The 16,653-nt window shown below is 52.9% G+C and overlaps 1 protein-coding gene across 1 annotated transcript in view; it reads right to left on the reverse strand.

Moving 5' to 3' along the window:
* The window catches only part of LOC102542247 (actin, alpha skeletal muscle 2-like), a 35,313-nt gene extending 20,429 nt beyond the window's left edge, over positions 1–14,884 (reverse strand). The window contains exons 1-2 of the mRNA XM_072970868.1: positions 14,806–14,884; positions 3,460–3,588 (exon numbers count right to left, since the gene is read on the reverse strand). The gene's annotated coding sequence lies outside the window, so the exon portion shown is untranslated. The remainder of the gene's footprint in view (positions 1–3,459; positions 3,589–14,805) is intronic.
* Between the last annotated feature and the right edge of the window lie 1,769 nt (positions 14,885–16,653).

Here is a 16,653-nt window from a genome sequence, read left to right on the forward strand (position 1 = left end):
TCCGCTCTCAGGGGCAACTCACCTCACTTTGTCGGTGCAGATGGGGAGCCCTGATGTGCCTCCGGGGTACGGCTCTGGGTCACAGTGCTGCCATCAATGGCCTTTTCAAACCTGGGCACGATTTCAAAACAACACTAAGAGTTTTCAGCAAATGACCTGCAAGGAAAAAGTGCGCCTGAGGGAACATTGCTGGGACCCTCTCTCACCCACTTTGTGGATGAGGACACTTAAGGGGGACAAAGAGAAGTGGTGGAGAAAGGAAACGTGGAGGGAGAGGCACTACTTCTAGGTTTGCTTTGGAAAGTGAGTGGAGGAAGTCTGCAATTTAATTTAATTTCTGTTATTTTTTAGAAAGATAAATCTACCTACTTTTATGCAGATTAAACCATTCATTCTATCATTCAGAAAGGATCTGAGAGTCAGCCAGATCTGGGTCCACCAAGAAGCAGACATCAAGAGGAGATTAAAGTTTGGGGATCTCATTAGGGAACCGGAGGGGGCGTGGGGAGGGCTCCGGGCAAGGCTGGGAGAGACACTGGTCTGTTTTCCAAGTCTGAGGCTGGGTGGGGGTCCTGGAACACTGTGCAGTGGGCGAGGCCATTAGGGAGTTCTGGAGACCAAGTCATTCATTCATCAGAGGGGTCCCATGTCTCCTGGAAGTGGGTCTGCCTGGGTGTTCCTGCTGGGCTCATTTGTCAGTGAAGAGTCTGTGGGAAGCATGGCCGTGGGGTCACGGTGCGCCAGTGCAGGGGTGGTGTGCCCGGGGTCCGCCTGGCAGTGATGCCAGGCTGCTATGGTGCTCACCTTGCAAGGGGGCAGTGCATCTCAGAGAGAGGTCCATTCCTGAGGCCACCACAGCTCATCTGCACAGAGCTCCGACCTCTTAGGAGTCTGTCTTTTAGGCAGAAGAGGTTTGGACTTGGGCTGAGAGGCACAGCTCTGAGCCCCGGGCCAGTTGCTTGTCGCTCTGAGCTCTGCCCCCTGCTTGGTCCTTGGGGGTTGCTGGTCCCTGCACCCACAACCATTGCGTGGTTGGGCATCGAGTCAAGGGGGACTGTGGCTGGGAACATATTTATAAATTGAAAGGACACACACTCAGGCAAAGGACAGTTTTCAGCTCACCCTGATCATCGTGAGGAGGGAGGGGGACTAGGGGCCCCCCCGAGGGTGAGGAAGGAGCGGTGTCATCCTGGTTTGAGGCTGCTGCTTGAAATACGCACGGACAGTGCTCGGGTCTGACGACTGCTCTGGTTACAAGGGACTGAGTGACCTGGCGCAGCCTTGTGCTGCTCCTCCAGGGCCACAGGACCCCCCACGTGGGGTCTCACTGCTACCTGCTGCGGCACCGAAGTGCACAGGAGGGGCTGACGGTGCTTGGCTGAGATGCCAGTCCACGCAGAGCACCCTGTCCTGTGCCCCTGCCTCTTAGAGACAGAAACTCACTTCCTGCCGCCCAGGGGGCCGGCCCCGAGGCAGCCGCGGTGCCTCACGGAAAACGGAGAGAGACAGCCCGGCGGCCTGCGGTTCTGGCAGATGGCTCACTGCCTGATCATTCATCTTGGTCACTCGTTGCTGTTTCGGTGAGGAATTTGATTTTCCTCGCTGTGATCTTACGCGGCCCCACGTGTGTAACCTACTTTATAGACACGCTGTTTCCTGTTGTGCAGTAGAGGGCTTGGCACAGCTAACAGATGTCACTTCCTCTCCTGGGGCTGTGGAATGTTCCACGGAGCAATGTCAGGTTTTGACCTTGCAGGACAAAGTATTAGACCTGAAGGGGCAAGACGCCACACGAAGGATTCCAAACAGAGGAACTGAGCACCAGCTGGTGGTTACACAGTGTTGGGAGTTTGAAAGCGCAAACAGGGACCACTGAGGCAGCGCACAGTAGGACCACCCAACGGCCACTCGGCTGCGGGATCACCGGGAACTCGGGCTTGCAGAACAAGAGCGCAGAGGAGGCCCCGCAGGGCTGGAAGCGGGGCTCTGCCCTGCTGTTCTGACGCGGCCACGGGGCACTGCGGGTGGAGGGAGGGTAGAGCAAGCCCTTGGAGCTGCTGGCAGGAAGGAAGACGGCTGCTCCCTCCGCCTTCCAGTCGGCCTCTAGTGCCTCCCATCTGCAGGTGCTCGGGAGAGCCATCGACAGGGGAGCCCCAGCCCCAGCATCACCGAGCAGAGCGGAGGCACCATGGCAGAAGGCGGCTGCAGTGCGTTGAATGGTGGCCCCCAGAACCGGTGGGAAATAAGGTCCTTGCAGATGAGATTCCTTTAAGGGCCTGGGGAGGAGGCGGTGCTGGGTGGGGCCCACCTGCAGGAGGGGCTGAGCGCTGAGCTGAGGCCTCTCGTGGTCACTCCGCGCTCGGCTGGATGGTGTCCCCGACAGATAGGCCCCCTGGAGCCTGTGGGCTTGCGCTCATTTGGAAAAAGGGTCTTTGCAGCTGTAATTAAGGTAAGGTTCTCAAGGTGAGAGCCCCTCTATTGCCCGGGAGGGAACTGCCAGACACTCCACGGGTCAGAAACTGTGCTAAACGTTCACACCCCCATCCCATTAACCTTCCGACCGACTCAGGTACACATGCACTGTTGTTAACCCCATTCTGTGAACGAGAACTCTGCACCGACACTGTACAGGGAGATCCTCAGAGGAGTCGAAGCCAGAGAGGCAGGAAGCGGGCTGGCAGGGCTGGGGTCGGGGTGGGGAGCGGGGTGGTGTTTGATGGGGACGGAGTTTCAGTTTGGGCAGAAGAAAAGGTTTCGGAGACAGATGGAGGGGATGGTTGTGCAACAGTGTGAATGTGCTTCGTACCACTGAGCTCTTCACTTAAAAAAAAGTTAAAATGGTAAATTCAATTGTATACATATCTTATCACAATAAAAACTCCGAATTTCTAAATTCTCTGGAAGAGCAGGAAGATCTGGCAACATGGGGCCCACTCTCCTGCACGTCACTAGGCAGCAGAGAATGCCCTTTAAACAGAGTGTTGGCCGCAGTCCCCACCCCTCCCTAGTGTCTTCCCGGCACGGGGGCTGTGTCGCTCGGCACTTAGCGCGCGGACGGCTGTTTCCCCTCGGGGTAGAGCTCCTTCTCAAAATCACACCCTTCTTAAAAGTGGGAAAATCAAACAGTGAAGAGACGGGCAGCGCGAGTTAGTTTTGACAGCCGCCTGCTCTGCTGACGTATGTGATCTGTCTGTTCCTTCCAGGTCCGCGGTTGTCCAAGTGCGGTCCCCGGGCCAGCAGCACCGACACCCCCGAGAAGTGGTGGGAAATACAAACCCTGGGCCCCCTCCCCCCGACCTGCTGAAGCAGAAACTGGGTGGGCCCGGCCCCTGCACCGCCCCAAGCCCACTGCCCCGTGACACTGGTGCCCTGCTCACCGAGGCCACCTCTGCTCTGAGGACGTGACTTGGTCACCCCGTGGGAGGGGGCGGGGCCCCAGGGGAGGGCGCCAGCACTCACATCATGGCGAAGTTTCCCGAGGATGGTGGGGAACACAGCCAGGGGCGCTTCTGTCCCCGCAAAGCCCACCTTACTGATGCCCGAGCCGTAGTCACAGATGAGGGGCACGCTCGTCGCACCACACGTGACCTGGATGGGGAGGCAGGGGAGACGGTGCTGAGCGGCCGGGCTCTCAGGTGGCCGTCTGTCTACACGTGGCTGCCCTGGAGAAGGCAGAAGGCTGCCGTGGGTGAAGGCTTTTTCCTGTGTCTGGTGTGGCCCATGACTTGCTTCACTGGGGTCCTCTGAAGCAGCCCTTCTCCCGTTCCCCCAGGCAGGGGCTCTGGGCAGGGACCCCAGGAGGCACGGTGGCCCTGATGGTCTACGTGCTGGTGTCATGGCCAGGCCCCCCACCCCAGCCCCAGCGCCACCTCTCCTGGGAGCCCTCACAGGCTTCCCAGGTCGAAACCAGCCCCTCCCTCCACTGGACTTCTAGACAATTTCTTCCACATCTTTGCAAGTTCAGAACACACGAAAAAGTATGAAGAAGAAAAACCACAACCCCACTGTGGTCTGACCACCTACCACTGCCCTAGTATATATATATGTGTATATACATATTTTTATATTCTTTCTCTTTTTGATAGAAGTATTGGGGATTGAACCCAGGGCCCCACACACGCCAAGCAGGCGCTCCATCCTGAGCGACACCCACCCCTGTCCCGTTATATTTTGATACTCGTTTCAAATTATTTCCATGCATGGTTTTTTAAAAATGAATTACCCTCAAAATAAATGAATCCATTTTCTCTTTTGAATACTGCATTTTAACTAAGCTTTTACCATGATAAATGTTTTCTTCACTTTAAAGGTGATTTTAATTTTTTTTTCAGATAGGGAAAGACTGCGTTCATTTGAGAAAATAGAGAAAACCGTGAGGGAGGGGAAGGCCCTCCCCAAACCCCACCAACCACAGGCAACCCTTGTGGGTAGTGGTATTTGAGGTGTGGGTGTAGCTCAGTGGTGGAGTATGTGCTTGGCATGCGTGAGGTCCTGTGCTCAGTCCCCAGTCCCTCCATTAAACTATGTAAATAAAAACTTTTTCCCTCCTCCACAAAAAGAGTTTAAAAAATGAAAATGTGAAATTGTAAAAAAAATTTAAAAATAAAAAGCTCAAAAAAAAAAAGAATGATTTAAAAAAACAGCAGACATTTACCTTCCAGCTGTTACAATCAACACAGGGGTCCCTGGGTCCCTTTCTGTCTGGTGCCCTGAAAACTGCCACACAAGGTACAATTCCAGTGGCGTGCAGTCTAGTTGCGTGTCTATCATGTGCGTGCATATAAAATATTATATAGAGACGCACCCTTTTCTGAGCGTTTAAACTTCCCCCGGACGTCGCCCTCACGGGGAGGCGCTTTGCGCGGCCACAGGGCCCCGCCACCTGGGGCTGCCGGTCCCTTTAACTGTCCTCTAGTGTGAAGACTTAGCCCCAGTCTTTGAGGGCTTTGTGAATAACCTTGTGATGACCCGCCTCACTCCGTCCTGAATTCTGGACTGGCTGTCAATCCCACACGTCCTTTGAATGACCAGTTGGAAGACCAGGACGGTTTAAAGGCTCGTAAACAGTTTGCCAAATCTCTTTCCAGAGATGTCGGTAGACGGGCCGCTGCCGCGTCCAGGCCCCGTCCCTGCTGCGCTCTGCAGCTCGCATCTGCCCCAGTCTCCCCAGCGGGCCGCCACCTGCCCCGGCAGGGTCCGCATCTCCCCGCCAGCACCCTGCCCCACCGCCAGGGCCCAGCTAGTGCCTGTTGAGTTGCTTTGGAATCTGATCAGTCCCTTAAGGGGGACTTCTGGCATTTCTGTGGGTGTCCTGCTTGTCTGTGGGTGGGTGGCGTGTCTTCAGCCACGTGTAGCTTCTCAAAGGCAGGGCACCGAGGCAGCTGGCCGTGCCGCAGGAAGGTCTCAGACGGACAGGGCACCTCATGGTGCAGGAGCAGCCGCCCCAACTTGCTCGCCAGTGTCTTGCGGAGGTGAGATCGCGTGGCAAGTACCACCGCCATCATTGCTACATGTTATTAGGATGATAAACCTTGCTGGGCAAGGGATTTGCCCCGGTCTCCCGCCGGCCGAGGGCAGCCCTGGGAGGGGTCGGAATCCACGCTCCTCCTCCCACAGCTCAGTGAGTCTGCAGCGTGGAAGTTAATTAACTCGGGGGCTGGCCCAGCGGGTCTTGTTCTCCCCTTGTTACAAAAGCATTTGAACTTAGAGTGACTACAATGTGGATTTTCCCTCTTTTTTTTTAATCATCTGAGGCTTCTGTTTCCATGGCTTTAGCAAAAGGAGGGAAACTGGGGCGTGAGTAACTGCCCTGCTGTCTCTGAGCCCGAGCATTTTCATCTGGGATGTCTTGAGTGGAATGTAACTGGTTCAGATGGGGGTGCGGGATTTGCCTCCCATGGGCCGACTCCCTGGGCTTGCCGGCTGGAAAAGGGGGCAGGGCTGCTGGCCCCAGGGCGGAACATTCCACAAAGGGCTGCTTCCCTGCTTTATTCAGGTCCTTACGGGGCTGGGCCTCACCTGTGAACCTTAGACACTCAGTATCAGAGGAGGGTGCAGGGATGAGCTGGGAGCTCGGGACTGGCAGATACTAACTACTGTACGTAGTCGACGAAAACAGCAAGGGCTCACTGCACAGCACGTGGAGCTGTAGTCAGGACCTTGTAATGACCTATAATGAGGAAGAGCACGAAAAGGAACGTACACCTAAGTGATCGCTCCGCTGCACCCCAGAAAGTAGCACGGCAGTGTAAACCGACTATTCTGAGATTAAATTTTTTTTAAACATTCGGTGCCAGCACACAGAAGCAGGAGCGTAAGGCCAGGCGTGAGGGGAATTGGAGGGGACGTTCAGCTAGCCGAGAGAAGGAACTGTTCACCCGCAGGACAGACCTGCAGAAGCAGCAGGAAGAGCGAACCTCTCCCAGAGCCCAGGGACTGCTGGGAGAAGGTCCAGGGAGGCAGAAAGCGGAGGCGCCCGCAGCCCAGGAGGCGCCTCTGCACGTCGCCGCTTCCGCGCGAAGCCGCTTGAGGCACCGGCACAGGCGGCGTCTCCTTCACCGGCTGGGGCTTCCCCAGCCTCGTCCACCTCCTCTTAGAGCCTGAGTTCCTCTCTTCCCCTGCAGTCACTGCCCGTGGGGTCCGGATGAGGTGGGCTCCGCGGTCTCTGGCCCCGAGATGCCACGTGGCGTGGGGCAGTGCTGCCTGAACACTCGCGTACAAGCGTTTACGTGGACGCGCCTCATTCCCCCGGGAGGTGTCCGGTGGAGGGCGCTGGTCACACGGCAGGCAGCCTCTGAGTAAATGTCCTGAGGCACTTCAGGCCGTCCTCCGCGGCAGCCGCGTGTTCCATCCCTGCCGGCATCGTGCCAGGCTCCAGGTTCTCCGCATGCTTCCCTGCGCACCTGTCATTGTCGGCCTTTCTTTAGCAGCCATCCTAGTGGGTGTGGAGTGACGCTTCTTTTGTGATTTTAATTTGTTTCCCTGTTGGCTCAGGATGTCGAGCAGCTTTTCACGTGCTTATTTGTACATCTTCCGTTTGGAGAGAAATCTCTCTCCAAGTGGTTTGCCCACTTCTTAAAAAATTGAAGTAGTCAGTCATAATGCAGCATTTTCTGGTGTACAGCGCAGCGTCTCAGTCGTACACATGCACACATGTATTGGTTTTCACAGTCTTTTTCATTGCAGGTTACAAGATACGGAATATAGTTCCCTGTGCTCTACAGAAGAATCGTGTTTATCTGTTTTATATGTGCTATTTCGTATTTGCAAATCTCAAACTCCCAGTTTGTCCCTTTCTACCCTCTCTCCCCCCGGTAACCATAAAATCATTTACTACGTCTGTGAGCCTGTGTCTGTTTTGTAGATGAGTTCATTAGTGTCTTTTTTCTTTTTTTAGATTCCACATACGAGTGATACCATATGGTATTTTTCTTTCTCTTTCTGGCTTACGTCACTTAGAATGACGATCCCCAGGTCCATCCATGTTGCTGCAAATGACAGTATTCCATTCTTTTTTATGGCTGAGTAGTATTCCATTGTATAAATACACCATGGCTTCTTTGTCCAGTCATTGGCCATGGACATTTAGGTTGCTCCCATGTCTTGGCTACTGTATAGAGTGCTGCTGTGAGCACTGGGGTGCATGTATCTTTTCGAATTAGAGTTCCCTGTATTTACTAGTTTTCCCATATTTAATTGGGCTGTTTGCCTTTATTTTTGAGTTATAAGAGTTCTCTACAGATTCCAGACACTAGACCCTTGTCAGATGTATGATTTGCCACCATTTTTAAACACTGTTCAAAGCTTTTGATTAAGTACCATTCTCAAGGATGGCCTTTCACTCTTGCAGCAAGTGGTCATGTCCACTGACTACACTGATCTCATCCCTGCCTTTGGTCCTCACATCCTTGCCCATGAAATTCTCTGCCTGCGTCTCCTCCTCAGCTTGAGCTCCTTGAAGCCAGAGCCCGGTAGGTCTGCTGCAGGACTGAACTGGGCTGCCTGTGGCCACTGGCCCTGCTGGGACACCGAGCTGTGACTGTAGGGTGAAAATAGTTGTAGCAGCACTATGCACAACAGCCAGGACGCGGAAGCCACCTGAGAGTCCATCGACAGACGGCTGGGTAAAGACGATGTGGTTTTTAAGCATTAGATGGATACTACTCAGCCATAAAAAAGAATAAAATATTGCCATTTGCAGCAACATGGATGGACCTAGAAATGAGCAAACTAAGTGAAATAAGCCAGTCAGAAAAAGACAAACACCATGTGACGTCACTGACATGTGGAATCCAAAAAATGATGCAAGTGACTCTAAACAGAGACAACCTCACAGAGGTAGGAAAGAAATGTATGGTGACCAAGGGGAGAGGAAGAGGGGGGAGGATAAATTAGGAGTTTGGGACTAGCAGGTACAAACTACAAAACCAGATGAGCAACAAGGATTTCCTGTACAGCGCAGGGAGCCCCATTCATTACCTTGTAATAACTTGTGATGGAAGACAATCTGAAAATATAAATACACGACTGAATCACTTCGCCGTGCCCTGAAACTGACACAATGTTGTAAATCGACTATGCTTCAGTGAAACCTAAATAAAATAGAACAAAGCAATCCGTCTCAAAATGGTCCTTGGCGGAGGAAAATGATGTCTCTGCTGCCTCTGCAAAATTCCTACAATCTTGTCTCCTTTTTCTAATAAAACCAAATTCAATCCCACAACCGTGCATGTATGGAATACTGATTCACGCATTGCTTTGGCAAGTTTCTGGGTCTCTGTGCGTGGAGGAAGAGTCTTGGGGGTGCCCTCCTTCGTCCCCGTCCCCCGCTGAGCGGGATCAGGGCGGGATTCGCTCTCCTCCTGGGAAATACACAGGATTGACAGAACGTGGCTACTGTTTGTTTTCCTTAAGAAAATCACCCAGGCTCCACGCGGCAGTGTCCCAAAGGGAGACCGCCTGCGGCTGCGGGGGAGCAGGGTGCGCAGTGTCTACACGCTCCCTGTGACGAGTTCTTCCATTAGTGGGACATGACCCTGGCTGGTTTTCAATGTTTCTAATAAAAAATGGGGAGAAACACGCCCCACGTGATTTAAAGGGGTTGCACTTGGATGGCCTTGAAGACAGGGCTGCGGGCTCTGAGCGAGACACTAGTCCTGCTCTCAAGGAGTTGTTCCCAGCTTCAAGGAGAAACAAATCTGTTTTATAGATTCATTCAGTGTGAGGAGGGCTGTACAGAGGAGGCCACGTGACGAGCTGGTCTTGGAAGACTTGGACGGATTCCAGACGGGGGAGCAGACATCGAAAGTCCAGAGCCCAGGCTGGGCGGGGCCGTCCCTGGAGAGGCACGCGGAGGGCGCACTCCAGATGGCCTTGGGGGTCTTCAGTTTCCCGTGCGCCCACTACTGTTACACCTGCGGGGTGTCACTGAGGCCTTAATAACCACCACCTCGAGGAGGCGACTTTCTCGAGCCAGACACAGTCCCAAGTCAAGTCACGCCTCCCCGTGGCAGCGTGGGGCTGGGGACACCAGTCTCAGTTTCTTCTAAGGGAGACTATTTTCCCTCTCTCAGATCTGGGCAGGACGCGGGGCCCCTGTGACCAGGAGCACATGATAGAGATGGTGTTGTGTGAGGAGTCACGGGTCAGGAGGAACTGAGCCCCATCTCACGCCACTGAGGTGATCGTTTGAAAGAGCCTAAGCTAGCTTCTGGGACAAGAGACCACGTGGGAGAGAACTAGGCACCCCATCAACAGCCAGCCGCCTGCTGGACACGTGGGGAGGGGGGTGTGTGCAATTTACCCAGCAGTAGGTGGTCTGCTAGGTGGCCCCGGATGCACAGGACAGCCCAGCAGAGACCATACCAGCTCAGACCAGAATAATCACCAGCCAACCGACTGATGACTAATAATAAGATAGTTGTTGCTGCAAGCCAGTAATTATTAGCATGCTCATTATGCAGCCAAGGCTGACTAATACACTCTGCTACACTGCCTCTGTATCCCAAATAAACGCCCCTTTCCGTGACCTCCATGACCTGCTGTCCACGGGCTCAAAGTCACCTGCTCATGGAGGGAGAATGCAGAGAAGCTCATAGACTATTGAAAGTCACAGACCAGGGGTTGGCAAACTACAGCCCATGAGCTGAAACTGGCCCACTAGCTATTTTTGTAAATAAAGTTTTATTGAGACACAGCCATGCCCATTCCTTCATTTACTGATTCCCTCTGGCTGCTTGTGGTGCTACCATTACTGAGCTGTCGTTGAGACCAGGTGGCCACAAAGCCTGAAATATTTACTATGTGACCCCTTGTAGAAAAAGTTTGACAACCCCTAGTCTAGGCTTAATTCCCTTCACGCTCTGACAATAGTTCTCAAAGTGCAGCCGCGGACCAGCAGAATCACCTGCATTTGTCAGGCGTGCACCCTCAGTCCTCACCCCAGATCTGAGCATCAGACACGCTGGGGGTGATGCCCAGCCGTCTTCTTTAAGAAGCCCTCCCGGCAATTCTGATCACCCCTGTGTCAAGATCAGACAAGGCAGCCAACTCTGATTACAGGCGGCTGGCACAGGAATCTGATAGGATGGATGATTCTCCAGTTTAAAAAGCATTTTCCTTAATTCTCACTCCCAGCCATTTGAAGAGCAACAACTGCCTCGAAGCCTTGTTTTACCAGTTTAACCTGCCCTCAGCAAGATTAGAGACCGGCACAGGGTCACCCACCAAAACCCTTGCCGTCCCCCGAGAGCCGTGACTGAGCAGGCGGGTGGGGGAGCTGCTTGGTGGGATGGCTGCTTAGGATGAGGTCAAACCTTCCTCCCCGGACCCCTCCAAAATAAACTGAGCCTTTACAGGAGTCACGCAAGGGGTCTGGAGTGCTGCTATGATATGAGATCGGTCAGAACAAAACCAAGGCCTTAAATCTGAGTGAGAAAGTCTGGGCGAAATCACTGACTTGTCTTGATTTGTCCAGAGTTTTCCCAGTTTTAACGTTTAAAGAACCACATCCTGGAAACCCCCCAGTTGTGGGCAAACTGAGACAGTTGGTGCCCGCATGTGTGGGATTTAAAAGGCCCGGCTTTCTGGGAAAAGGTGATACAGAGCAGGTAACACCAGTGGCGTTTACTGATGGGGGAGGAGCTGAAAGGCGGGGCTCTGGGGCTCAGGGAGCGGCTGGTCAGAGGGGTACAAAGGCGCTTACCATCCAGGATGCAGAAATGCTAGTTCCCACAGGACTGGGGGCCTCAGAGCCACGGGGACCACGGGGGCATTGGATCCAGCCACCGTGTTCCTGGACCCAGCACCTGCATCCTCTTGGCTGTCGGCTGTCACCTGTCACAGCCCCCACTGGACCACGAAGCCTGGCCTCCACACGAGGCGTAGCCTTTCAGGCTGAGACGAGCGTTTGCGGTTCATCGCCTACAGCTTCTAGAAAAGCAGCCTGCAGCCCGTAACGGCTGGAAGTGGAGGTTCCCCAGATCCACACGCTCCCCTCCCCGGGGAGCCGCGCCCCCAGACAGAAACGGGGAAGGCGTGTTATTTGTCTGTTTTGTGCTGGTTTACGATGATGTGTGCACAAGACACGTGTGAAACAGACGCACGCCTTGGAGACGACAGCTTGGTTTAGTAAATGAGTTAATAGCCACCACCCTGCAAGGGGTGCCAAGCGTCGGCCGACACCTCCGAGCAGCCCCCTCCCGGCCCCCCCAGGCGACCCCCGCCCCAGCGTTTCTGTCAGCGCTGCTCTCACTCTGACCACACCCAGATCTGTCCCTAAAGACAGTGTTGTTTGGTTTCGCCTGCTTTTGAATTTCACGTGAATGGAGTGATCGCCCTGGACGGTTCTCCTCGGAGATTTCCCCGCACGTGGTGCACATGGCCGTGGCTCGCTTTTCACCACCATGGAGCACTCCACACTCCATCGTTTGGATACACAAGCACCTGAGGCAAGGGATGTGTGTGAGTAACAGCAGACGGCTGACAAACTGCCGGGGGTGGGGATGCCCCCTTTATCTGGAGGACTCGATGAGATGTGCAGGTTGGAGTCAAAACTGAGTTCGGGGGGCCCTGAGGTGAGGCTTAGCCCTGCCGTGGGCCCCTCCCAGCACTCGACCTCTCCCCTAAGCAGATGTTGAGGTCAATTGTTTGAACAACTTTACCCGAGGGGATATCAGCTTGTCCCCCTAGGATGCCGTGCTTCTTGGTCTGGTCCAGGGGACATCACACTTCCATACTTAGAATTCAGTATTTACGTGCACAAGTCATACGTGTCAGGCTGCAGGCTGTGGCATCGGGAGAAAGTTTCTGCCCCAGTCATTTCCGCCCAGGATCCCAGGTCCTGCCTCCCAGCAGGGGGTTGGTGCACATCTTCAAGACTCTAGATTCTGCTTCCGTTTCTTCGTGCAAAGCTGCCCAGTTTCCCGTGTGCCCGGGGTGTCCCCTGGTGGCTGCTCAGCAGAGCACAGTTCTTGGCGCTCAGATCCAAGTTCCAGGAAGCAAGTAGTTTCACATTCTGAAGCAAAGAAAGGGTTTCTGCCTTTCAACTCACCCCTAACACAATACATAACAACTCGACAACATTAAAAATTTTTTCAAGAGCAATTTTTTTCCATTTTTGGGGGGGTTGTCTTGTTAATTTTTTCCATTTTTTAATTGAAGTATAGTCAGTTTTCAGTTTCTGGTGTACAGCGCAATGATTCAGTCATATGTGTGCGTACATAGATTCCTTTTCACATTCCTTTCCATTATAGGCCACTACAAGATATTGAACATAGCTCCCTGTGCTCTGCAGAAGACACTTGTTTATGGTAGGCCCCCGACTGTGGGAACAGAGGAACGAGCCTTGGGCCGGAATGGTAAACAAGTTACAAAAAGCTGCCGACTCAGAGGTGAGAAGGCTGGTGAGCCAAGGACGGGGAAGGCCCCCAGAGCGGGGCAACCTGAGACAGGCACAGCCGCCTGAGTCCAAGAAGAACGTTGTGAAGCAGCCGTTTCTCACACGTCCTGCCCTGATAAGCTGTAAGGCTCGCTGGTGCCAACACGAACGTGATTTACCAACACACAGAGGGTCTTCTGACCTTGAGCCAGATGCTGCCTGTTAACCATTTCCCTTGTCATTCTTCGCTATATAAGACTGTGCAACTTCATAAAGCTTCAGAGTAGCCATCAGCTCTCCCCGCGTACGGTGTGTATGTGTACACGGTATCGCGACACCAACAGTTTATCTATTTTATATATACTAGTTAGTATCTGCAAATCTCAAACTCCCAACTTGCCCCTTCCCACTCCCTTTCCCCATAAGTTTGTTCTCTGTGCCTGTGAGTCTGTTTCTGTTTTATAAACAAGTTCATTTGTGTCTCGTTTTCAGATTCCCCATATGAGTGATATCACATGGTACTTGTCTTTTTCTTTCTGGCTTACTTCACTTAGAATGACACTCTCCAGGTCCATCCACGGTGCTGCAAATGGCATTACTTCATTCTTTTTATGGCTGAGTAGTATTCCATTGCATTAATATACCACAGCTTCTTTGTCTAGTCTTCCGTCAATGGACATTTAGTCTGTTTCCATGTCTTGGCTGTTGTAAATAGTGCTGCTATGAACATTGGGATGCAGGTGTCTTTTTGCATTAAGGTCCCCTCTGGATATATGCCCAGGAGTGAGGACTGCTGGATCCTATGGTAAGTCTATTTTTAGTTTTTTGAGGAAATCGCCACACTGTTCTCCATAATGGCTGCACCAAACTACGTTCCCACCAACAGTGTAGGAGGGTTCTCTTTTGGGAGAGGCAGTTTTAATATGTTTGTACTTAACTAAAATATCTGGGTCCTGAGAGGGTACAAAGGTGCAGCCTCCGTCCTGTTAGAGCTATGAGTCCGTCCAGCGCAGGGGACCACAAACTACGTGGCTGTGTTTCAATAAAGCTTTATTTACTATAGCACACTTCCCCTGTCTGTTTTTGTAAATAAAATTTTATTAGAACATAGCCACACCCACTTGTCCCCACATTGTCAATGGTGCTTTCTCACTACAGTTGAGAGCCGAGCAGCTGGGACAGAGGTGGGAGGTGGTCTGGCCCATGAAGCCCAATGTATTTCCTAGCCTGCGTTTTCCAGAAAACGTTTGCCCACTCCTGATCGAGTGGGTTCGCGGAGACGTCTGTGCCGGGGCGCTATTGTTAGCCTGGAAAGACGCTTCTGCTGTGGACTTGATTTTCCATCAGTTTGTTCCAAAAATTGTTGCAGACCTACTGTGTGCCAGGCATTATCTCTGGACAGAAAAGACTCTGGCTGCTTTCACACTTGGAGGGCGCCAGTCATACCAGTTACCACCATTCCCCCCCCCCAAATAGCTTCTCATTTTTTTTTTCCTGCACCTTCAAGCTCTCAGACCTCCAACAGGGAATTCCTCCCTTCCAGCAATGGTACCCTGGCTTGTGTAACTGGTGAGCAATGCAAGTGCTTGTGAATTCAAATACGTATTTGGAAGAAGATGCCTATATATTTCATTTATCAGTGGTCACAAGCAGCCCAAGGTGGCGCCTTCTCCTTAACAGAAACTTAATTGAAATGTGGATGGCCTGGGCTGTGTTCAGTTGTATCCACAGAAACTGAGGCCTCTTTCCTATGTGTTCGGCCCTGAGCCTGCAACCCTGGGGCCTGGGAGCCTGCTCATGTGGGCGGGGCTTCCAGACCCTTTAGAAGTAATCAGGTTCAACCCCTACCTAGAAAGAATTCTGAACAGCAGGAGGAAGGTTTTTAAAACAAACATCAGGAGAAAACACAAAACCACTGATTTTCATACCCGTAAGAAATTTGAAATTCCCGAAGCACGCCTGGCTCCTGGCTCCCCGCAGCCCTGGGGGCCGCCAGCCCCTCTCACCTCTGCGTTCCCGGGGAGGAGACGTGCCACCGGCAGGCCTGGTTCTCAAAGGGGTTTGCGTTTATTCAGCAATTGTTGGTCTTGCTCAGCGACATGCCTCTTCCTATTAAAAGAAGATGATTTCAAAACACTTTCATTAAGCAGTGAGAGCACCTCGGCCACAGCAGGGCCGCCAAAACAGAGCTGCGTGAACTCTGCAGACAGAGCAGCCATGAGCGCCCCCTCCACCCGTCCCCCACCCCGTCCACCGGGCAAAGGCCATTCTGCTCAGCTGAGCCGCCTGGTTAACCGAAGCTTCACGAACACGGCGTTTTTAAATGCAGAAGCATCTCGAGGAAATTACAAACCTCTCTGCCTGCTTAACCAGGGACACTGGGGTGTGAGGTGGCCTTGTCTTGGTGGCTGGGGGCCACCATGATGCAGAACAATCGCACTGAGCTGTGACACAGCTGTGACCTCAGGGGCCCTGCGCGGGCATCAATCCCGCCTGCCAGGGCCCGGGGTGTCCTCTAGTTTCTGTGTCCACCTTTCTACTCTTCATGCATCCTGGAATGAGTTCTGAAGCGTTCTTGCCTCCTCTACAGCACGGAACGTGTGTGTCACATAGGTATTATCCCTTTAAAAAGTTGGGTAGAATTCACCAGTCAATCCATTTGGGTCAGGCATTTTTCTTTGCTGGGAAATTTTTAAATTAAGAATCCAATTTCTTTAATAGATTTGGTGCTATTCAGACTTTCAGTTTCCTCTTGGGGCCATTTTGGTAAATTATGTTTCATCTACGTCGTCGGAGTTACGGCAGGAAGCTGGCACACTGAAAGGTTTCCATTTTTTTTCCTTTCTTCCCAGGGATTTCTGTCCTCTGCTCGTTTCTTGTGTCTGAAAACCATTATCTTGTGTATATTGCCCAGGTTTTAGTTGTTTCAGCTCCATTTTTTAAGAATCTCAAAGTCTTAAACTCAACCTTAAAAACAACTCAGTGTTCGTGGTTTCGATCAATTCTTTTCCCCTTTCTTTTCCTTGTCTCGTAAGAACCACGCGAGAGGCAGGACGCGCTTCTCGCAGTCAGGGGAGCGCTTGTGTCCGTGTCTGAGCCTGCCTGGCCGCCCAGGGAGCCCCGCACGCGTCTCCTCGCCCTCCAGACCTCCTTCTCCTGGAGGGCGCTTGTGACGCAAGGTGTGATGCTGGCGACAAACTGCCGCCCCTGGTAAGCTCAATACAGGTGTTTCTGGATCACCTGCAAGTGTGGCACCAGGACTGTTGGTGGCGCCATTTCTCATTTAGCGCAGCATCTTTTAATTGCTGGAACGAGGAGGTGGGCTGGCTCTGTGCCACTGCCAGTTTGATTGTTGGAGCAGGACGGGGTCCTTCTGGCCCCCTCTCTGGGTCCTTGCCGTGTGGATTCTGGTCGCTAATCATGATAATACTTCCAAGTCCATTAATTAAGTGTGCGAAGGACTGTGCTCACGGGGTAACGCGTGGACTTCTGCCAGGGCTGGAACAGCGCTGGGGAATCACACCCAAGGACACCTGGGTCATTCCTCGCTAGGAAGAACAAGTCTCTGACAGCCTGGAACTAAGATCTGCCTGAGCCTGAATCCCGCCCCGGGGAGCAGTCTGGAGCCTGAGCACAGAGGCCAGCACGCCCGGGACCCGGAGGTGGGTTTCCGCCCTACGTGGCCGGAGCTGCACTGGCAGGTGCTTCTGTCCATCGGGGTGACCCTGGCCCGTGTCTCCATTCGGCCTGTTGCCCTGTGTTCTGGGGAGGAAGAG

Source organism: Vicugna pacos, chromosome 10 (genome assembly GCF_048564905.1).
Source record: "Vicugna pacos chromosome 10, VicPac4, whole genome shotgun sequence".
In the NCBI taxonomy this organism is placed as follows: domain Eukaryota; kingdom Metazoa; phylum Chordata; class Mammalia; order Artiodactyla; family Camelidae; genus Vicugna; species Vicugna pacos.